Source organism: Bombus pyrosoma, linkage group LG18 (genome assembly GCF_014825855.1).
Source record: "Bombus pyrosoma isolate SC7728 linkage group LG18, ASM1482585v1, whole genome shotgun sequence".
Lineage (NCBI taxonomy): Eukaryota > Metazoa > Arthropoda > Insecta > Hymenoptera > Apidae > Bombus > Bombus pyrosoma.
Window position 1 is genome coordinate 844,689 of NC_057787.1, and position 23,290 is coordinate 867,978.

At 40.8% G+C, this 23,290-nt stretch overlaps 2 long non-coding RNA genes across 13 annotated transcripts; one reads left to right on the top strand and one right to left on the bottom strand.

The window, feature by feature from the left end:
• Window positions 1-6,420: 6,420 nt before the first annotated feature.
• On the bottom strand, window positions 6,421-15,793 carry LOC122577201. Of its 2 annotated transcripts, XR_006320134.1 has the most exons (4): window positions 15,710-15,776; window positions 13,952-14,178; window positions 13,633-13,880; window positions 11,028-13,331 (listed from the first exon to the last, which is right to left on the bottom strand). It is a non-coding gene; the product is annotated as an uncharacterized LOC122577201 (long non-coding RNA). The 2 variants fall into 2 exon arrangements; XR_006320133.1 differs by lacking the exons at window positions 11,028-13,331; window positions 13,633-13,880; window positions 13,952-14,178 and adding exons at window positions 6,421-10,744; window positions 10,844-10,994 and having other exon boundaries at window positions 15,710-15,793.
• Window positions 15,131-22,809, top strand: LOC122577199. Of its 11 annotated transcripts, none has more exons than XR_006320123.1 (12): window positions 15,131-15,299; window positions 15,537-15,646; window positions 15,723-15,888; window positions 15,999-18,337; window positions 18,446-18,622; window positions 18,697-18,791; window positions 18,876-19,005; window positions 19,281-21,595; window positions 21,838-21,967; window positions 22,368-22,472; window positions 22,536-22,640; window positions 22,704-22,809. It is a non-coding gene; the product is annotated as an uncharacterized LOC122577199 (long non-coding RNA). The 11 variants fall into 11 exon arrangements; XR_006320129.1 differs by having other exon boundaries at window positions 15,999-16,090; window positions 17,623-18,337; window positions 22,368-22,640; XR_006320128.1 differs by having other exon boundaries at window positions 15,999-16,090; window positions 17,627-18,337; window positions 22,368-22,640.
• The last annotated feature ends 481 nt before the right edge of the window (window positions 22,810-23,290 follow it).

Consider the following 23,290-nt stretch of genomic DNA (forward strand, 5'->3'; position numbering starts at 1 on the left):
ATACGAAACCACTTTTGACTGGTAGAAACGAAAGCTCAAAGTAGAGTAGCGCACCGTTTATTTTAATGAATCGTTGCCGCTTCCATCTACTTATCTCCACGTCTACTCCTATTAGCTTTCTTTTAAAAAATCTTCTCTTATAAACAAACATTTACATTTACACGAACGAACTTCTACCGCGGAGAGGAATAGTTGTACGAAGAATTGGCACAAAAATCATACCTGTAAAAGGTGTAAAAGGACTATAAATTACATAAATTTCACTGAAAATATCAAACTACTCGGTACTTTACCCCTTACAACTCGATGGTTAAAACGCGAATTTAACCGATCGGAAAGAAACCATCTGGATCGAGCAATTGCCGATGCTTGGGCCGTGCAATCGCATTCGAACGAATCGTGGCAGAAAAGAATTATTCACGGTAACTTTACTTTCTGGCCGAGCATCCACGGCACGAGCGAAATATCGATTGCTTCGTTGGAACGGGATTCATGGAAAATCGTCTAACGGAGAACCGATTCAGCCGACAGAAACGAATATAATAAAAATACTGGCAGCTACGTGGAAAACGAAAATCATTGCTAATTATAACGAATTATAATTTTCCGCGAACAGGTTCTATGGAATGCGCGAAACGCTCATTATCCTTGTGCCGGCGAAGCTAGGCTGGCGTTCACCTATCGCTGGATATAATTCCCCATTTCCAATTATCTGTATCTCGTCAACAGTGTATCCTACGTTTAACGGGCGAGTTCGTACGCACCGGCTGAAACGAATGGCTGAACACGCGTTGACACCCACCCTTATCGCCTGGATATATCGAGCACCGGACGATTACCAGGATTTACCGACGTGACTGGGCCCCACGTATAAATTCTTGCCTAGCCGGACGGATGAAAAAGCCTGTTTAATGTAAGGAGCAATTAAGAGTGTCGCGACCGACCAGGAAGCTGAATTAATAAAACGCGCAATTTACGGAAGACGTTTGGAAAATTTAGTTGCCGGTTCTCGCTGAACATGAGGGAAAACCTCGTCGATCTCTTGGCTCGCCGAGGCAACCTGCGAAGATCGTAAGGACGAATAGATGTTGCGAAACTTACGGACCATTTGTGTTAATTATCTAGCGGTGAGTATCATTAAGTCGATGTTGCCGAATTGGGATTTTGATCGCGACCGATGAGAAGGCTAAATCGATAGAAATAAAACTGGCAATTTACAGTTTTGCTGAAAGTTAAGAACTATTCGTGCTAAATTGCTTACCGATAAAATCGCTAAGATCGTTTATTTTTGCTAGATCGAAGATTTCGATAGCGAGCCGAAATTTTGTCCAGTGACATGAATTGTGTGCTATAGATTGATGTATAGGCATTCGTGTATGAAATATGTCGAATAATAGAATGTTTAGCAGCATGAATGGACGGATAAAAAGAAAGTCATAGAAAAGACCCTCGCATTCACGCGATTTAAATCCCTTCGTGTTTTCCTGGAGGGGTAGCATAAAGCTCTTACATATGCAATCCTATAAAGGACAAGACGAAGGACGCCCTATTACGATCTAACAAAATATGTGTATTTGCATGTATATTTTACACAGATTTAATAACATCGTTCTTCCACGGGATCGATCCACTTTTGGATTTCATTTGATTTCAAATTTGAATAGTGGTCGATTATTTTTATCGAATTATTTCAGAGAATAGAAGCTCCTCCCATCTGATATACTCGACTTTTCTTAACAAATAACGTTTCTGCTAAATGAATTGTAACGCGAAAACAGAAAACAAAGAAGCTTAGGTGTATGGAAAATAAGAGAAATCAAATGACACAGAATATCGAGTTTCCTTCAACATCAGCGATATTTCCAGGCTCTCGCAATCTATCCTTGAATACCAGTTTGCAAATGCGAAGAAATCTGCCAACTCGTTCAAGACGCGTTCAAAAGACGTATGTCAACGTCCCCTTTCGATATCCAACGACCGCGACAACGAGCAAACGAAATCTCGTTTAGCCCGAGGAATATCGTGGAACGCCGAGAGCGGTAACTCATCGGATCAGTCGCGAGTATTGCGCGTGCTGGAATCTTATTTTCCATGGTGGAGAACGGGCCGGACCGGCATTGTTCCCGTAGCCGAATGAAACGGATCCTGCGCTATCCGCGGGCTCTTTGTCCCTATCCCGGTGTTTCCAGAGAGGGTCGTGCCTGTTCTCTCGGGGAGCAACGGCATTGGCAATCTGCGAGACTGGTGTAAGCCACGCGGATGGAATATTAATTCGTGGGGTTAGGGCTTCTGGTACGTGCGTGTACCTAGCGTTACGCACACGTTGCCACGCTCGTGACTGCTCGTATATCCACGTCGCTGCGAAAATATATATGCTCCGGGCGTGCGAGACTTCCATCCCGTTTTTCCTTCCCTTAGTTATTGGTTTCGTCGACCGGATAGCTGCGAGAGGAAGAAAAGCGGTAGACCAGTCGAGCGAGCAGTTTAGGGGTGCTCCGGGTTCGAAATACTACGAGCAAGAAGCACGGTGAACGGTGCGAGATCCTTCGAGCAACTTTTATCAAAACGTAGAAAAGGATGAGAGCGACTGGATGACACCTCCATGCGCCTCCGAATTACGCGTCTGCTCGGGATACGCCTGGCGATTTTTCGCCTTCTCAGTCAGCCTCCCATGGACGCTTCAGGATGGGAAACGATTCGCGGCACTCCTTTTACGGATCGGAATGCTGCTAACCGTGTTACATGCAGGGCGTGGCAGGATTACCGTAAACGGTGCTGATTCTTGCATTGTACGTGAAATCAGTGACTAACGTTCGCTGCTTATTACGCATAATGCCGAACAGTGTATTATATTGTAATGATTCAGAGGACGAAATCAGAGAGAGTTGGCGCATTTGTTCAGAAGTTGCGACGATGTTATTACACGTTGCTCGATGTTCCGATTATTATCGAAGGCGGTAAATCAAGAGACTAGTAGCTACTTATCGTTTCTACGACTGAGTTAGCCAGCATTGTTGCTCCATCCTTCGATAGAGTAATCAAAGTTCGATCTGTAAGATGGGAATTCTTTTATCCTTGATACCTAGGTCTATACACATAGACGATCTCGGTTAACCACAGCGTTTATCGGTGTGAGAAGCTTGTACAACATAATTCTTCGCCGATTCTCATTTATTGCCTGCGTGTCTGACACTTAAATCTCGTTTAGGTAGATTAGACAAGTTCTAATTTCCCAGTGATTTTTTCCAAATTTCAAATCATTGGCTAATCCGAAGAAGAATTTATAGGAAATTGTTCAGGCGACAAAACCACGCACTCGTCTTATGATACCAACCTACTCTTTAAAACAAAAGGCGAACAGTAAAAATGTCTAATCTATGTTTCACGTTGTGTCACGTCTGTTCGCGAAGATTACTCATTCAAGGATCGAGGGTTAGAAAGAAAACGAAGCACAGCTTCATCCTCACGGTTGTTTCACGTGGACAGGTTTATTATCGCGGGCCGTTCCTCTCGCTTATCTCAAACACGCACTCGAAACACCGCGGTCTTCGTTATCGTCTTCACGCACTTCGTACGAAGACGTACGCTGACCTCGGCTCTGTTAGCGCATCGAAACGCCCTGTTCCGTGCTGCGTGCGAGCGTTCTGCACGCGCTGCAGTTTCTACGAATCGCGCTTGTTTATCGCGTTCGAGCTGCAGCCGCGTTCACGACCTTTTGCACTCTCGTTTCATCCACGATCTTCGCGTTGTACCTGAATTCCCTGTTTTGGACACTGTCGAGTCTGCGATCTAAGATCCTCGAACTGCTGCGCGCGGAGAATCTCAAACGATACGTGAGAAGACACGTTAGAATTCTTCTGATAATCGCGTTGTTCCACCATCTTCGACTTCGTTGCAGCTTTCGAAGATTTTCGGAAAATTCGTTGGGAAATTTGGCATATTAAATGCTGTGTCCAAAAATGTCTCGTTTCATCCACGATCTTCAGGTTGTACCTGAATTCCCTGTTTTGGACACTGTCGAGTCTGCGATCTAAGATCCTCAAACTGCTGCGCGCGGAGAATCTCAAACGATACGTGAGAAGACACGTTAGAATACTTTTGATAATCGCCTTGTTCCACCATCTTCGACTTCGTTGCAGCTTTCGAAGATTTACAGAAAATTCATTGGGAAATTTGGCATATTAAATGCTGTGTCCAAAAATGTCTCGTTTCATCCACGATCTTCAGGTTGTACCTGAATTCCCTGTTTTGGACACTGTCGAGTCTGCGATCTAAGATCCTCGAACTGCTGCGCGCGGAGAATCTCAAACGATACGTGAGAAGACACGTTAGAATTCTTCTGATAATCGCGTTGTTCCACCATCTTCGACTTCGTTGCAGCTTTCGAAGATTTTCGGAAAATTCGTTGGGAAATTTGGCATACTAAATGCTGTGTCCAAAAACGTCGTTGTGGCTTGTAAGAGGATAGCGTATCAACCCCTGAATTTGGTTCTACATTTTTATTTCTCACGATCGCTGTAGGACTTCGATCATCGATCATTGGCGAATCTTTGAATCGTCGAATCAGCCGATACTTTCTATTTCAAACCGTTTCCAGAAAGATGTACTATTCTCAATCCTCCCGTTCATTTAATAAACCAACGATACGTTCTAGTAATATCCATGCAGAAATCAACACGAATCAATCAAAATACCCAAATTTCTCATAAGCAGACTACGGATTTCTATGCATTTATCCAAAATACGAAACAAAAATACAAAAACGTATAAAATGCATATCGTACACAAGATACATACGTGTACAATACAGCAGAACAATACAAAGTGGAGTACTCGTTATAATGTTTGACATGTTTGAATGTTAACACGAATCTCTGTCCAAGTGCTATTCCTATCGTTGTACCTACGGAAATATGAATTTGCACAGGAACCTAAGCAGAGTTGTATCGTTTACTTTCAACGGATGTGTCACTGCCTCGCAATCGTATCGCTCGTCTAGCTACTCTGCCTCAGTTACACGCGTTAACAGATCTACGGAGGTAGAGTTTAAGGCCGCACCTAAAAGCCGAGTTCAGTCGTTAATTCGACGAGAAAGAAGTCGGAGGCCCGAGAGAGGCATTCTACCCGCAGTTTCGGAGAATTACTCACAGTTCGGGGACCGAGTATAATTCAAGGGAGTGGAGAAATCGCGGGGTACGTGGAACTCGCGTCGCGTCTCCGGCAGTTGTTATCGCGGCTCCGTATTCGCCGTGTTTCTCCGCAACGTTTTCGGTCCCGGGACTAATTGAGATCGTATCTTTTTGGTGTTTATGGACGGTTCGAGCCGGCGGCGATGCAAATCGCGCGATTCAGGGGGTCGCTGGCGAAAAGAAACGCGGAGCCCCGTGCTCCGTTTGTTCGATCGCAAAGATCGAAGGAAGAAGCGCGACGACCGTCCCTTAACGATTTCTGATCGTCGCGTAAATAGCCGCGTTAACGTTCCGACTTAATGGCTATAATAGTCACCTAAATACGGATTTCAATTTAACGCCGAATGCCGCGGAACGATCATCGATACATATTGGCCGTGTAAACGGAATTTATCGCGCTCCTACGTTATTTACTTAACGTAGACCGCCGCTTTCCGCAGCCAGTTAAGTCGCTTTACGCCGGCCTCGCTTTCCTTCTCTCTTTATCTGTGCCACTCGTGCCCACCAATCTTACGGTATCGATGATTATCGACGAATATTTCGTGGCGCAGCTTCTGATTGCTCGTATCGTGTTTTTAACATAACGACGTTTACCATTGTTCGGATTAGATATCGTTTGATGTCAGGGGAAAGGCAAAGCAACTTGCCAGTCACGATTACTATGTTAATACAGGTCGGATAATATTCCTTAATATTTCGCCAAAAGAATTTACTTATAATTCTCAATTCCCAGTGAGAATCGAAAAGAAACGAACGAGCATATGGGAGAAATTAAGGAATTGATAAAAAGCGGAGTTGGGTCGATTTGACTTGTGCGGGATCTTTTATTATTACGCGTCTGTTTCACTGCTAAATTCGTTTATCGGAAGAAGATGACAGAAATACTAGTAAATGCCAAGGTAAATCGAACAAACTCCGTGTTTCTAACATCTTCGTATTTCGGTGCCCTTTAATTTATGGAGTTAACCAACGTGGCTTCTGAACGGCTCACACGTTGACCTCGGATGTTTACTCATAAAGATGTAAAAATGTAGGAAATATACATAATATGCAAAAGCACGTGAAATATCCAAATTAGATATAGCACTCGTTATAAAATTTAATGGGCGAAATAAATTTCTGCTTAGGTTCCACTTCTTACTTGTATTTATAAAAATGCACATTTGCATAAACATTTGTAGTGTACACATCATATGCCACGTTTACAATACTATCCGATATTTCTTTTCATTTTGTTTCAAGAATGCGCGAAGAATATTAAAAAATACTAAATATAAAACGCACGTATTTATTAATAGCAGTTGTTCGGTTTGAGCACGTGTATCTCGTTCTTCAGGCGTAACTTCAAGACTCTTCCTGATTCTTTTCCTACGAAATAGCCACACGCCGTGCGTTTCCTTGCTTTGCCAACTTCTGCGAAGAAGGTAAAGATAGAAAAAAAATGAGAAAATATTTGTGAAAGGAAATGATGAAAGAAAGTGCGCGAAGCAGCCCTCGAAACAATTCGACTCGTCCCCTACGGTAGTATCCGAGGCTCGAGAAAGTCGATGGCAACTGGAAGTGCGGTGCGAAAGTGTGGCCATAAAAATTTCACATTTTTAAAAAGACAGGGTTAAAGAAAGCCCTTTGATCTCGGCTGACTTTCCTTTTCCAGCGCGGCTGCCGGGTCTCCAGGTTTCACGAGGGAATATTTTTTGGCCAATGACGGAAACCTTTCCCTTCCGTCAACGGGCTATCTTGATTGTGAGAAGTTTCTCCTCGTCGTGTCGGCCCCGGGTTAATCGTTTCAAGACTTTTAAGCAGTTCGTGTTTCCTAAACGACTTGGCACGACGTTCCCCGTTTCGCGAGTGCGCCGCCTATCCTCTGCGGAATACTTGCTGCATAATTGTGTGTTGCATTGTGTAAATAAAAATTCCCATAAAAGAATAGTGATCGTGAGATACGTGTGAAAGTGCAACGTGATCGCAGCGGCGATCTGAGAGATCGCCAGCTGTAATTTAAATTACGAGTGGAAATATTACGCGATGCTTTTTCTTCCACGTAATACGAAGATCACAGAAGGAATATGGTTGCCGTCGAAGCTGCTTCCTGAGGAATCGATACGCGTCTTCGATATAAATGCCTCAAAATTGATCATCGCATTCAGATTAGCCAACACTTTCTAAGTCAAATTAGTCTTACGTATACGCTTGCTTCTCAAGGTAAACCAAATATTTCATCCCTTAATTATTATCTTGATAAATTGCAACCTCTATGATATATTAATTATTATCTTGATAATATGATATCTTGCATATTCCTCTAATATTTGTCTCCATTTTTACATTATACGAGCTGTGTCTATCTCGAGGGACGAAACGCTAGTAAGTTAATTTATCGTGACGTTTCTCGTACGGAACTGCTGTTCATAGTACGACGAAGGCTATCTTTTCTACTTTCGTGTATATTCCGTTTCCCTATATCATTATCCTAAAACAGAGCTTCGAAACTTCAAACGCTTCGTCGTTTCACCAGCTCCGCCATACAGATCCACGACGACTCGAGTCTCAAGCTACGGGTCACGGCCTCCAAGCTTTCCCAAGGACCACCGCTGCACCGCCTCTCGGTTCTTCGAACGAATACGCGTACCTCGGCATTGTCTGCGCCATGTTCGGAACAGGGTCTGGCAGTAAATCACGATTCGTTGAAGTGCGTGCTCGAATTCTCGGCTTGTAGGGCGCCAAACGCATATTCTTAAGGACCATCCACGAAGGTCCCTGCCGAACACTGTGCAGACATTGGTCCAGCAAAACCCTTCGCGACGGCACCTTTCGTCTCGTTTGACGTTTGCCAGACGAACTCGCGAGAACGTGAGAAATATAAAAGTATCGAACGAAAGAAAGAGATTGCCCTCTTCGTCGCGGTCGTTTTACGCGAACGCTGCTCATTTTCTCCTCTGCTTTGCTCTTCGAGTAATTTTTTCACGAGAACGTTAGGCCTGCCAGATACGAGACAGGACAGATAGAAGTGCTAGATTGGCTGTAACGAAAGTATATCGTGGAGCACACGCGTGTCACGAAGTCGAGGTGTCCCTCTGTCAGAAATTCTTCGCCGTGTAATTGGCCGAGTCGAGTAAATTGCACGAGGCCAGATTACGTGGAACGTGTCCCGAATTACGGGGCAACGTGTCCACAGAAACGATTGCGAACCGTTGACACGTAACATTTCCGCTTTCTCTTACCGTGCCATTTTTTTTTTTCCTCTCGCGCGCCATTTGTCAAAGAGAAATACATTCGTATCGTTGCAGACGCGTTTCGCACGAGGTGGTCCAACGACGGTTGAAGCTTTGTAACACGACGACGATCGTTGATGATATGGTGGAGCGTTGCTTATTTGAACAGTGTCGTTTGGCCTAGAGAAATAAACGGTACGTACTTGCAAAGCACGACTTATGCACTCGCATCGCGTTGCGAGGTACCTCTGAATTGCAGGGTACACGGTGCAATGCTGTCAGTTGCTAGTAAAGGAACAGCTTGGCGAGGGAATGGCGAAATTGTCGGCCAAATGGCTGTAGAAGATAGAGGAGTCGCGAATAGCGACAGATGTTTGGTTTTACATATTTTTGCAATTACGTCACAGATAAGATAATTATGTAAACGCGCATTAGTAACAGAATCGTATCTCGTACTATTAATCTGTTCTGTATCAAACATCGTACACGGTATGTACATATTTGCTGCAGCAATTAGCGTATAAATATGCACGGCCCGACTCTTTGCGAATTTTTACAACGTCAATTTTTATTAATTTCATCTTCAAACTGAACCGCGGCGGATCGTTGGTTCCGTGAGCGTAACTTTTGTATTATTCATGCGTGAACAGGCCGAAACTAGAAAGTCAGCGGCTCGTTGGCGACGGAAAAATCGCCAGCCAACCGTAATTAACCGCGACCGTCCGATTAACGGAACCGTTTTCGCGTTACGAAATCGGACGGGACGGGAAAAGCAGATTTTCACGATTATTATCGGTATGCCGCGAGATCAATGATGTAACGATGGTAATCGATTGGTCGATTGAACACAAGCCGAGCCATCGGCCGCTGTCCCTTCACGAATCATAAATATTTAGCTGTCGCGATCGAAGATCGATTCGAGGCTTATTAGCGGTCGTGAATGAAGCCGGTTAGCCAGACGCGATTATTTCGAAGCTATAAGAGTACGTACACATAGATATTAAAAGATGTTTCGATTATCAGGAGACATAACGGAGCTCGGCTACTCGTCTCACGAGAATTTCTACTTGTCAGTGGATAATTATTATTAGGAAACGTACGAGTGAGATATGAACGATTCGATGTTCAGCGCGAATATTCGTTTCTAATTCCATCGACGTCGATTGGTTTAATTTAATCAGCCGACGCTGACAAGCGATCGAAGTGATTTGTTCATTGATCGACGACGCTCTTAAAATATTTGTCAAAGAACCTTGACTGGATAGAATTTACTTGTGTTGAATATGATTCCGGAGAAGCTTGATCGAGCCAATCGTTCGCTAATTAACGCGTCGTGTCTTTTCTCTATATACTATACGTCTTATACTTTCCTACGCACTTTCCCGCTTTCGACGCTAGCATGCCAACAACAATTTATTTTCATACAATTCAAACGTTATATCTTTATTTCCCTTCGTTTACGTTCCCCATATACAGCACTGTAACGTGCTGCTATTATAACATAAGCAGAGTAACAATTACCCTTTCGATATTTAAAGCGTGGACATTGGACGAACGATAATAGCAAGAAGAAAAATGACTCGTTGTAAAGCAGATGTTTAGATAACGGAATCACGGATGGTGTACACTGTGTTCTATAATGAAAACGGTCGTTTAACGCGGCTTCATTTTCCAAACGATTCAGAACAACGATTACGGGCCGAGCGTATGTACATAGTCGAGGCGCATCAGTCCGAGAAGTTCAACAGTTTCGTTACGATGGCCTCCCTCTGTTTAGAATCTTTTCCCGTCTTTGCGATACCATCGTGTTTCTTGTCTTTCTTCTTTCCTCTGCCTTTGTCTTTCTCTTTCTTCTTTTTTATTTGATTATAAAACAAACGGCGGGACGATAATCGCGCGAAGACACGCTCGGTATCTTAATGCGGCCGCAAATAATACGTAATACAGTTTGCGCTCATAATCAACGTTTCATAATGGCACTTAAGCATCCACTTGTTGATACCATTTATGGCCATTGTATGGAGTTACATGTGTAAAACGGTCACATGGACGCCGGCATCGGCACGCACCCGTTCAGACTCTATTAACGTTAATACGGCGTATACACGCACGCGGATTAACAAACTGTGAACACGCTCGTCGATTCCTAAAAAGCGATCGTCTAACGTACTTCACTGGGCCACAACGAGAAGAAGGTCCGGTCTCACGACTACCGGAGAGTAAAAAGTTTGATTTGGTCCATCGCGTGTTAGCCTTGTATTATGTTTGAATCGTAGCGCTTAGCGTTCTAACAGTGTTCTAATGAACAAGCCACGTGTCCGGAGTCAAGTTTGCATGGTTTCTCTGAAAAATGGGAAAATTTAGCTGAAAATTCGTTACATTTTCCATCGTTCATCGTATTTTTACTTGGGAATATTGTAGTTTTTTGATAATTGGACTCACTCGACGTAGTAAGAGCTGGGCGCACAGGTTGTACTTGGTAAGAGAAATATGGCAATTTTAAAATTGCTATAAACAATTATTCTATTGCTTTCTTGATGCATAATTGAGATAGGTAGGTGAGTGGTTCGGTGAAAAAGCGCTAGGTATTTACCTACAAGTAATAAAATTTATAATCTGGTGCCGGAATCAAGTTCAATTTTAATAAAGAACGAAAAAGAAAAGAAGGAGAATTTTTAGAGGGGCTAAAGGATCAATGTCCATTCCATGCATTTATGGAAACCTTAAAGTAAAACGAATATGACGAAGACGTAAAAGAGCTCGCAACGCTCAAAATATTGAAGTATGAAGCATCTAGAACATACTTAATATTTATAAAACTTGCTGTGTTTCTAACAAATCTCTGCTTGCTCCATTAATCTATTACAAAGCATTTAGAACATACTTAATCGTTATAAAACTTGCTGTGTTTCTAAAAAGTCTCTGTTTGCTCCATTAATCTATTATAAAGCATTTACAACATATTTAATCATTATAAAACTTGCTGTGTTTCTAAAAAGTCTCTGTTTGCTTCATTAATCTATAAAGCATTTAGAACATATTTAATTTTTATAAAACTTAGTGGGTTTCTAAAAAGTCTCTGTTTGCTCCATTAATCTATTATAAAGCATTTAGAACATATTTAATCGTTATAAAACTTGCTGTGTTTCTAAAAAGTCTCTGTTTGCTTCATTAATCTATAAAGCATTTAGAACATATTTAATCATTATAAAACTTGCTGTGTTTCTAAAAAGTCTCTGTTTGCTCCATTAATCTATTATAAAGCATTTAGAACATATTTAATCATTATAAAACTTGCTGTGTTTCTAAAAAGTCTCTGTTTGCTTCATTAATCTATAAAGCATTTAGAACATATTTAATTTTTATAAAACTTAGTGGGTTTCTAAAAAATCTCTGCTTACTCTATTAATCTATAAANGCATGTAAAAAAGCACCTAATCGTTATAAAACTTGCTGTGTTTCTAAAAAATCTCTGTTTGCTCCATTAATCTATTATAAAGCATTTAGAACATGCTCAATCTTTATAAAACTTGCTGTGTTTCTAAAAAGTCTCTGTTTGCTCTATCAATCTATTATAAAGCATTTAGAACATATTTAATTTTTATAAAACTTAGTGGGTTTCTAAAAAATCTCTGCTTGCTCCATTAATCTATTATAAAGCATTTAGAACATATTTAATCATTATAAAACTTGGTGGGTTTCTAAAAAATCTCTACTTACTCTATTAATCTATAAAGCATGTAAAAAGCACCTAATCATTGTAAAACTTGGTGTGTTTCTAAAAAATCTCTGTTTGCCCTATTATTCTATAAAGTATTTAGAACATACTTAATCATTATAAAACTTGCTGTGTTTCTAAAAAATCTCTGTTTGCCCTATTATTCTATAAATTATTTAGAACATACTTAATCATTATAAAATTTGGTGTTTCTAAAAAATGTTTGCTTTCTCTATTAATCTATGAAGCATGTAAAAGACACCTAATCGTTATAAAACTTGCTGTGTTTCTAAGAAATCTCTGCTTGGTCTATTAATCATTGCCGCTAATAAATTGATAAAGTCGGTACGCCGAAGAGTCAATGAGTTGAACGAGGAACACGTAAATCGAACTGTTTAGAACGATTTATCAGCGTGGCGATAAAGAAAGAAGGAGAAGCTGCGGGATAATTTTCATAGATTCGACCGGCGTGCAGATTTCTATCTTGAAGCTGCGGCCGCAATAACACGTCGGCTAAGTTCGGTCATACCGCGGCAGATAAGGGGTGGGAGTTAAGAAAGGAGCATTACTTTCGTAGTAAACACACAAATATTTCTGGAAACAATGGGAAGAGCACCGTCGTGATTCTGATCGTTCGGGATTCTTCAGCGGAACCGAGCCAGCCACGGATAGAAATGTTTTGCAGCGTCCAACTTATCTCTCTGCTTTTACCCCCCGGCGTTTCTCAGACGACCGACACAGCGTCTGTGCGTCGTTCGACAACGTTTTGGCACTAGTTGTCACGACCGGCAATTTCTCAGGAAATTTGCTTATCGCCATGTTCCCGAAATTTCGCCGTCTTTATTCTGATTTACGAGCCGTTCATACGGGCCAAAGTGATTGTAACTCCACTTTTGGAAATTTTGGAAATTTTAGTCATCGAAACGCTTGATCGATGCTTATTTTATATAATTTCATCGATTACCTCTGCTGTTTGTTTTGTTAAGTCAAACTGTTTGCCAAATAAGCCAAATATATCAGATGTATATCTTCGAGGATCGGGAACACACTAACGAAGCATCGAAGCGAGAACCAATGAATTGTCGCAGTTGTCTTCCATAAGTCTCGTGTATCTCGAAATATTGCCAAGGATAATTCAAGTTCGTTCGAACGGAAGATATACGGCCGCGATGAATATTCCTTTTTTCTCGAAAACGATCGATGTCTGTTTATCTGAAATCGATACGATACGAATCGTTAAACGATACGATGAAAGCAAATCGATGTACAACTATTTCGCACTGGTCGTGACCGTTCGATTAAATTAGTCGCTTTGTCAATTAAACTTCCAGCCAGCATTTTTTCATTTCTTTCGCACGCATTGGGAAACTTCAAATTCCCCGTGTTTTCTGTCCTTTCCGTAAGATTGTATTATTCGGGCTATGTCGATAAAACGATTGAACATCTTCGGTCGAAGGAGAAAAATATGCTGAAACAGTAAACGTAATTTGTTATTTATTTAGAGATACGAAACTGTATTTAGTCTGTGAAATCGAAGACGTTCGAGGCAGGGCAGACGACTCGCGGCACGATATTCAGACAGACGATATCATTCGTGTTCGGGGAGCAGCGTGCACTCGCGGCATCTAGATTCCGATGAACAGGCGAGCCGCGATGGTGTATTGATCTTTTTAGTGGCGTACCGTCTCCACAGACGCAATCCAACTGCCGGTGCAGACTAAAGGTCTACATTTCCCCGGAGACGGATACGTTTCGCTATTCCTATAACACGCAATTTGACCAGGGAATATTGCGTTCGCGAATACACACGCTCAATGTATGTAGCTACTTACAACGACCATCGGCAGAGATAGACGAGCAACGCCAGGAAGACCCGTGTACACCGATAAAACACGCGACCCGAGTCTGTGTTCTTGTAATCGGCCGCGAGAACCCCGATCTGGACCAATTTAACGCGCACACCAGCACCACCGTGTTCACATATACCACTCATTATACGTACACATTCGCCAAGGCACGACTGAAGCGCATAACCATATAGCAATGTTCCAGTAGCAATCTGGAAATCGTAAAAGGTTAGCAAATTCCTCGAATTATCGTACAACACGCGAATTATATCGGAGAGATAAAAAATTTGTATTAGAATTGGATAAATGTACGAAACGAGGATAGAGAGGTAAAAGTAAACCGAGCGAACAACGATACGGATCGCGTAGGTGATATTTTTGAGCGATCTGTATGTAGAAAGGATGAGCGGCCGTCGGACGACGTCGCTTTCAGCTAGCGCCACTCCGTCTAGCCCGACGTCTACGCTCTGTCAACTTTGTTTTATATTTAATCCGGGCCGCTTTAGCAAACAGTAAACAAACACTGTATCGCATAAGCGCCGCTCGAATTAGCCTCGATACCATTTCAAACGGCCGACTCGCATTTATGAAGATGACCGGGGATGCTGGCCCACCCGAGAGAATTTCACGTACTTACTTACATATATACGTAGAAAGCCAGTGAACGGAACGTGAACGGCGCGGGTGGGGGAAGAAGAGTGCCGAAAGCGCCACGGGCCACGGTGTGGTAGTGGTGGTAGTGGTAGTGGTGGTGGCGGTGGTGGTGGTGGAGAGCGACGGTAGAATAGCGAGACGGAGTAGCGATGGTAGGGGTAAGATAGTAGTGGGGCGAGCCACCAGAGGGAACTGGTGGGGACACGGCTGACGTCACGGAATGCCGTGGTACCGCCTACCCGCATGCAATGGGCGGGAGTCTGTCGACGATTTACGACCGTCGATCACGGCGACATCTAGTGGCGGCGCCACGAACTCAACCTGCCTCACCGGTGGCCATTACGATCCCACGATTGGCTGAGTACACGGTACAACGCGAATCAGGCGACGGTTTAAATATGGATTTTTTTTCTTGGCCACGAAATCGCGGCGACCGTGTCGTATAAATCAGGATTGATTTTCAAAGGGAATCATGGGAGGTCGAGCCGCAGCCGCGATGTCCCTTTTAGCCCCGCATTTGTTTCCGGCGGTAAATCTATATTTGGCTAATCGAACCGACGCTACTGCACACCGCGCCGTTTCCGCTGATTTTTCGGAAGCCGCGACCAAAAGATCGCCGTTTCGACCTTTCACGCTTTCTGTCTTCCGTTAGTCAACAAACTTTTTCAACGTCACGTCGGTAAATATTAAGTTATTATTTATTTGTTCCTTAGTTTGTTTTATCTGAATTGGAATGTTAATTATATTCTAAAGAGTTACGACAGTTCACTGACCTCACCTTTGTCGTTGGTGTTATAAAATCTCTTTTGATTCATTTCTAGTTATGATCGATTGTGACAGAATTAAGGTTATGTTTTACTTTTGTCGTTGTGGAACGTATTAGTAACATACAAGAGAGATTTTATATATTTTTTAGATTACTCTGGTATTTGGCAAATTTTGTTAAAGACTAGGATTAACGAAAGGTGTTTAATGGAGACAGAAACATTAGGAACTGCGGTAATGAATATTTTCAATGTAAATTGCGTAAGCTATTATCTTTACGAAAATTTGCAAATGATAGTTAAATAAATGGTTTGGTAACGTTACTTTGCACTTGCAGTTGAATGCCTGAGATTATTCTTTATGTGTAATCTCGAGAGACGTGTAATCCCCGTGGAATCGGTAACTGAGCCGCTCTTACGGTCGATGCACAAACTAGATCGACGATACTTAAACGGTAAAGTATCCTAATCCTCGTGAAATGCGCAGAGGCTAATGATCACATGGTAAGCTTCAATATCGATATCGTAAAACATTAAATTAATCTTATAAAGCATAGATAAGTGTGTTTTGTCATTAATTTCAAGTAACCGGTAATACATTATCATTTGTATAGCAGCCTGCAGTGTACATCACAATAAACTGGATATGGACAAATAATGCCTTCATTGACAGCTTTTCACTAACTGTTCCTAGCAGTTCTTTAAGGTATATATACATATCATAAATCAACAGCAAAATTAAATTAACTACTATAAAACGTTTGTCGTAATAATCGATTCTTTCTTTTAAATGTTTACATAAAATTCGTCCATGTATTTTACGATGATTTGTATGCCTGTTTCCTAATTGCGTAAGAAGTTACTATTCCAACGTTTAGAGGTAATACAATGTCAGGAATAAGTGAGAACACAACGATACAGCGTAACTTGTAAATAGACAGTGGTGACAAAAAGGATATTTTAAAAGGAAAATTCCTGACACAGACATAAGATCGCGAGACATTGGTCGTCGTGGGACAAGCTACACCGCGGACGGTTACGTCGGTTTACGGCTGTTTTAACGAGCGCTGTTGCACGCGACTCAGCACTAAACCAGCCTTACAAAACGCAACCACACTAGTTTAACGTTTTACGGTCGAATTTATTATCTGTTACCTCCTTATATGACGGTACAATAACAATAATTGTCAGTTTTAATTCGATCGTAAATCAACGGAAAAGAATTTGCACCGTTTCACACGGACCACACGACGAGGAATATCGGGCCATCTGTCGTCACTTTACTGAAATACTTTCTGCTCGCGAAACTTTCGGTGCTGCTTGACCGTGTCAGCCATTGTTTGGTGTTAACGCCAAGTGATCGTAGATGGTGCTAGTAGCGTTCAAAATGCCGTTCACTGGTATTACCCGCATTTTACGATTCATCTTATACCTCTGTTACTGCATTTTATGTTATTTCTTGCTCTTACTTTTGCTCCGATTGTTGTCATCCCGTAAAGATACAATTTCGTTTCTTGGGATGGATAAAACAATTGTATTCATATTTCTTTTAATCATTTGTTTCCCAATATTGCAAACATTTATTTACTTAATAGACATTTGAAAGAGGTTGTGTTCATGGATTTCAAAATTCGTGGTCTTAGAAAATGGGGATTAATATTGGTATATGTAGGTTTATTATCAAATATTTCTTTTTATAGATAATGTTATAATTTTATAAATACGTATGTACGTACTTTGTTGTATATGTACGCGCATTCATAATTTGCTTCCCTCCATTTATCTTTCAAGAATCGTTGGCGTTACTATCCGTCGATTAGATTCTTAATGTATCGCGTCTAGTTTGAGATTTCATTTGTGAGGTGGCGCCACAGTATGCTGCGGTACATAGTGATTTTTTAATTTCCACTGTTTAGAATTCTAGTAACACTACGGTCTAATCGATGTCCAATAAAATTTCCAATTCCGACATTCAAAACTAATAGTTTCCTTCGTATCGTTTAAAAATCAATTTCTCGATAACACGTAGTCTCAACAATTTTATCTTATTCGTTCGTTATATCATCTTCTAACTTATTCGTCATGTCGGGTTGGTAACTAAGTGAAGGCGGATTTTATCAATACCACCTAATGACAAAATCCCCAATCACTTGGTTGCCAACACAATATTTATGCTTATTGCACGTATTAAATACCACTTATACGTAATAGAAAACTAATTTATCGTCTATCGCATAGCTAGATCCATCGATCAAACAACGATCATCGAACAAACATAAAGTGTCTGGTAAAATAGAGAACAGTAAATGTAGAAGACCGTAAGCGTGACAGATGTCGGAAGGCGCGAAAAGTTAATCCAGTTCAATGGGCTCTTTTGATTTTTACGAGCGGCGAAGTAAGTGGGGTCTCGTGCCGTTTTCATCAACACAAAATCAACGATGTTTCTATGGGTAGCGGCACTGAAAAGACGAAACGAGTCAAACGTATCTGGCAATGTCATCAGTTACATTTATGAGGCCGTCAAGGATAAAGTGAGCACCTTGAGGTTGCATCATCGTCACTTTAAATCCCGTTTACCCGCTCGTAAAAGTCTTTGACGACTTTGCCGGAGAGCTGCCGGTACAGCACGGCCAACTTGCCTGCCATAAACTCAGAAAAGGAACTTCCCCTGTTTCCCCACTTCTGCTCATCGGTGTTTGTCTGGATACCTAGGTGAAAAAGGGCTAAACGTTTACTTATCCGCTTGCCGATAATCGTCCCTCGTTATTCCGATTGAAGTAACAATGCGAATGCTGAAAACTGATGAACTGTTTGTGGTTATAGCACACTATAGTTTACTATGTTTCTTATTATGGCATCTTCTACTGCGACACTTTAGATGGCTTAATCTACGGTTAGATACGTTTGATGGAGGTTAGGTTGGGTTGATTATCTTTTTAGGGAATTTTTCAAGGTAATGTAAAATTTTCTTTTATTTGAAATTGAAATTAATTTTGGTAATTAAATTTTTCCATTATACCTTTTATCACTTTGTTTCCTATTTATTATTCAAATAATTTAGAGGAAGCTATAACGTGAAAAATAATTCTATTGCGAAATACTTTTTAACCCTTCGCACTGGGAATTTTATTTCAATTTCGTTACCAGCAGCTGTCAACGCCTTTAAGTGTTTTATTTGAAATTTACTTTAAGTAAAAAATAAGACAATTTAAATAAATAAAGGAGGAAACAAATTCACGTAAATACCAGTTTTATTCACACTGTTATATTTTCTAATTTCTGAGTTTTCTTTTATTATTATTTAATTTGTAGTTTACAACTTGTCCAGCTGGACATTTGGTAAATTTTGCCAACTTAATTGCCAAATAACACGTGGATGACTACCCCCAGCAAGATACCATCTTCAGGTTTGACTATTTTATTTCTTTAGCGAGGTCAGTGGGCTGTTTTCTAATTTCTAAACCTATGTTATATCTTGAAACAATTTCCAGGATGCAATTCTGCTTTTATTTCGCACGTTTCTAGAAAAAAGCCGCGACTGAAAGAATGTCGAGTGGGTCTCGACAAAGCTCCTCGGATAAAAACTGATGTCGAGTCATACTCGACATGGCAGTGCAAAGGGTTAAGACAATGTTATTATTATTCACTTGAGAGGCGGTGTAAGAAATTGCAAAATGACTTGAAGCTACATGGTTAACAAAGGGAGAATATTTGTAAGAGGAAATTCTGCTATCAAAGTTTTCAAGGAACATTTTTATTTTTCACCCAATGAACCTACCAATAAAATCACAATTAATAATTGCTCGATGTCATTTGAAGTTACACTGCCACTCTTCTGGAAATATCTAATCATTTAATTTACATTTAATAATTTAAACATTTTATTAATTTAATAGCGTAGACAACGAGGGATGATTACTTGTAAGAGGAAATTCTGCCATCAAAGTTCTCAAGAAACATTTCCATTCTTCATCCAATAAAATCCCAGTTAATAATTGCTCGCTGTTATTTAAAGCTACACTTCCATTCTTCTGGAAACATTTAATCAAAGCGTAGATGACAAAGGATGATTATTTGTAAGAGGAAATTCCGCCATCAAAGTTCTCAAGAAACATTTCTATTTTTCACCCAATGAACCTACCAATAGAATCGCAATTAATAATTGCTCGATGTTGTTTACGATTATTAAACAATATTTTAAGCTGTCGTTTATACGGAAATAGTTGTCCTAGAAACCAAAAGTTCTTTTAACAATGAGTACACGATCGTGCGCTTTACAACCTCAACTAATGCCATTCGACTATCTACGGTAACACGGTGTTCGTTACGGGCTCAGCAAACTCGTTCATGAATTGGAAATGTTCTACAGTGGTAGCGAAAGAAGTCATAAAACGAATAAAACCGCTGTGTATCGGAATATCATCGTATCAGCACCGCAGCCACACGTATGCTACCCGGTACACACTGTATAAGTCAACAAAAACATTTTCTACCTTTATATTTGATCGTTCGGCCGGTCGCCAAACCTTTTGTTATTGCGTTTTTCATCGTTATCTTTTTCGAAAAAAAAAAAAAGGAACCGAGGAACAAAACAAATTTTGTAACGTGACTACGTAGATACAATTTTTATTTCGGAACACAGACGTTCGAATGTTACTCTCCGTACATTTTTCTGTATAAAAATTACACCTGAAAGAGAGCGATTTTTATATTTAGTTTAAAACGATTGCTCCGAGATAATTTGATTAAAATTGTCGCATATCTTTCACGTATACAGATATTGCGAAAATACAAAAAATATTGCGCTTAGTTGCCAATCGTAGATCATCAAACGGTAGATGCTTGTTGAATTTGCATTGAAAAATGACTAACTGACGATACAAGAGACGTTCGAATGCAGAAGATTTAATACGTTTGCTCAGTGTTAGAGCTCATTGTTACGTTTCATTGTACGATCTCTTAGACGAACAGAAACACTTTCCTGCCAAACAACAGATTATTTTCAACAATACATTGTGATGTTTCCCGTTGGCGCTATAAAATAATATTTCACAAAAGGCGACTGTAACGTTGCTCGATCAACGTGACAGCTTCATTGGCATTAAGCCGCGTTTACATCAACCGTATTACGAGCTGTTTATTAGGCACGGTAGAGACGTATCCATAGTAATAGTCGGATCGATTGTTGGAACTTTCCCACAGGAGATAGCCGTGAAGTAGGGAAACTCTGACCTGACACAGGGCTGTCACCCTTCGGCAAACGAGTCGACGTATCAGCTTTCTCCGCGCCAGTATATTCGCAACACTGTGTCGCCATAGTAAATCTTAGATCTGACGTTTGGTAGATGACACGCTCAGGATTTTCTTTTCGCCCCTTAAGAAGAGCGAAGAGGAGAGGTCCGTGAAACGTTGCGTGGCGCGTTATTAAGGTCAGCCACCTGCCGCTCGATGGAGCTCACTTCAGGGATGAACACTATTATACCCCTCTGTGCTATAGATATAGGTAACGGTGAACGTAAAGCAAAAAGAAAAAAAGAAAAGAAAAAAGGGGAAAGAAAGGTAGGAAAAAAAAATTGGAAGAAAAGAAAGAGGAAAAGGACGAAGAATAAGTGGAAGAGGGATGCAGCGACGGCGGATGGGGTGAACAAAGAAAATAAGAGATGCGAAACGACGACGCGGCGGAGATGGTACAGGAAGAGGCGAAGATGAAGCGAGACGGAACGACGAGGAAGGAGAGAAGACAAGCGGCTGGCCTCGGGACCGACGAAGATGCAAGAGTCCCGGGACTCCTGCAGCCAGAGAAGAGAATAAAGGAAAAGCGAGAAAAATGTGTCTAACGTGGCAGAGGCAATTCTTCAGCCAGAGTTGCCGCCTTAATGCTCGTTGGAGAAAGGCGATTGGTTCTCGAGAAGAGCCCGTGGGAAAGATGGCCGCCATTTCCCTCCAACCACCCGTGCAAGTGTCCCCCCCTCTTCCACCTACTCATCTGCTCTCTGTTCCTCTTCCGTTGTCCGTGGCGGCGACCTACGGAAAGAAACCCCGTTCGTGGAATAAAGGGGGAGAAACACGCTCGAAGACTCTTATTCTTATTAACTGTTTAATCTTTCCACGTGACGTACGGCAGGCATTAAGCCGCGCGCGGATCTTGTTTATATTTCGTTGGAGCGCCACGAGGATGCCGCATCTTCGTTACACTGAATTCAAGCAAAAGGTGTGTAACCCCGTCCGACGCCCCCCTGTGTCCTCGCCCCCTGCGACTTTTTACTCGCCAGCCGTGGATAGTTACGGTTGTAATAAAACTCTCGGGGAATTTCTAAAAACCAGTTACTTATGGTTAAGGAAAAAAGAGAAACCAATGTTATAGGAATAAAAGATTGTTATACTTTAATTTTGATAGTCGCGCGAATTACTTGCTTTGCATCGGAATTATATTAAAAGAGATTTTTGTTGTAGATGTTTGGGTGGAAAAGTCTTTCGAGATAAACGTAGAAACAATTACCCTGGAGGTAACATTTTTGAACTACCTCGAGATACTTCTGGTCAAAGAATGAAAATGAAATAGTTGGATTAGAACAGATTGTAGGTATGTTTAATAAAACATTAAAAGAGATTTTTATTGCACAGTTTAAGTGGGAAAATCTTTCAGGATAGACGTACAAACAATTATCCTAGAGGTAACACTTTTGAGCAACCTTGAAATACTTCTGGTCAGAGAATGAAAATAAAATAGTTGGATGAGAACAGATTGTAGGTATGTTTAATAAAATATTAAAAGAAATATTTATTGCACAGTTTGGGTGGGAAAATCTTTCAGGATAGACGTACAAACAATTANTCCTAGAGGTAACACTTTTGAGCAACCTTGAAATACTTCTGGTCAGAGAATGAAAATAAAATAGTTGGATGAGAACAGATTGTAGGTATGTTTAATAAAATATTAAAAGAGATTTTTATTGCATAGTTTGAGTGGGAAAATCTTTCAGGATAGACGTGCAAACAATTACCCTGGAGATAACATTTTTGAGCTACCTCGAGATACTTCTGGTCAGAGAATGAAAATAAAATAGTTGGATGAGAACAGATTGTAGGTATGTTTAATAAAACATTAAAAGAAATATTTATTGCACAGTTTGGGTGGGAAAATCTTTCAGGATAGAGATACAAACAATTACCCTGGAGATAACATTTTTGAGCTACCTCGAGATACTTCTGGTCAGAGAATGAAAATAAAATAGTTGGATGAGAACAGATTGTAGGTATGTTTAATAAAACATTAAAAGAGATATTTATTGCACAGTTTGAGTGAGTAAATCTTTCAGGATAGACGTACAAACAATTACCCTAGAGGTAACACTTTTGAGCAACCTTGAAATACTTCTGGTCAAAGAATGAAAATAAAATAGTTGGATGAGAACAGATTGTAGGTATGTTTAATAAAACATTAAAAGAGATTTTTATTGCACAGTTTGAGTGAGTAAATCTTTCAGGATAGACGTACAAACAATTACCCTAGAGGTAACACTTTTGAGCAACCTTGAAATACTTCTGGTCAAAGAATGAAAATAAAATAGTTGGATGAGAACAGATTGTAGGTATGTTTAATAAAATATTAAAAGAAAAGGAAATGGATAGCGGAGAGGGAAAAATTCTTCGAAGATAGATACGTGGAGATCGTAGAGGATGTTAGAGGTTGGTAAAAGTAAAAGGTTCGATATGGATACGGTTCGGTGGTGTCTGGACGGTGGTGGAAAAGAGTGACAAGACTAGGGGAGACGGTAGACGAGGGCGTAGCGAAGATAGCGCTGAGTTACATCTCTCAATTATTTGATAATGCCGGCGACACCGAGCCGAGGGGAGCTCGTTAGAACTTAAAATGAGCTCTGGCCGTAATCTTCTCAATGTTTAT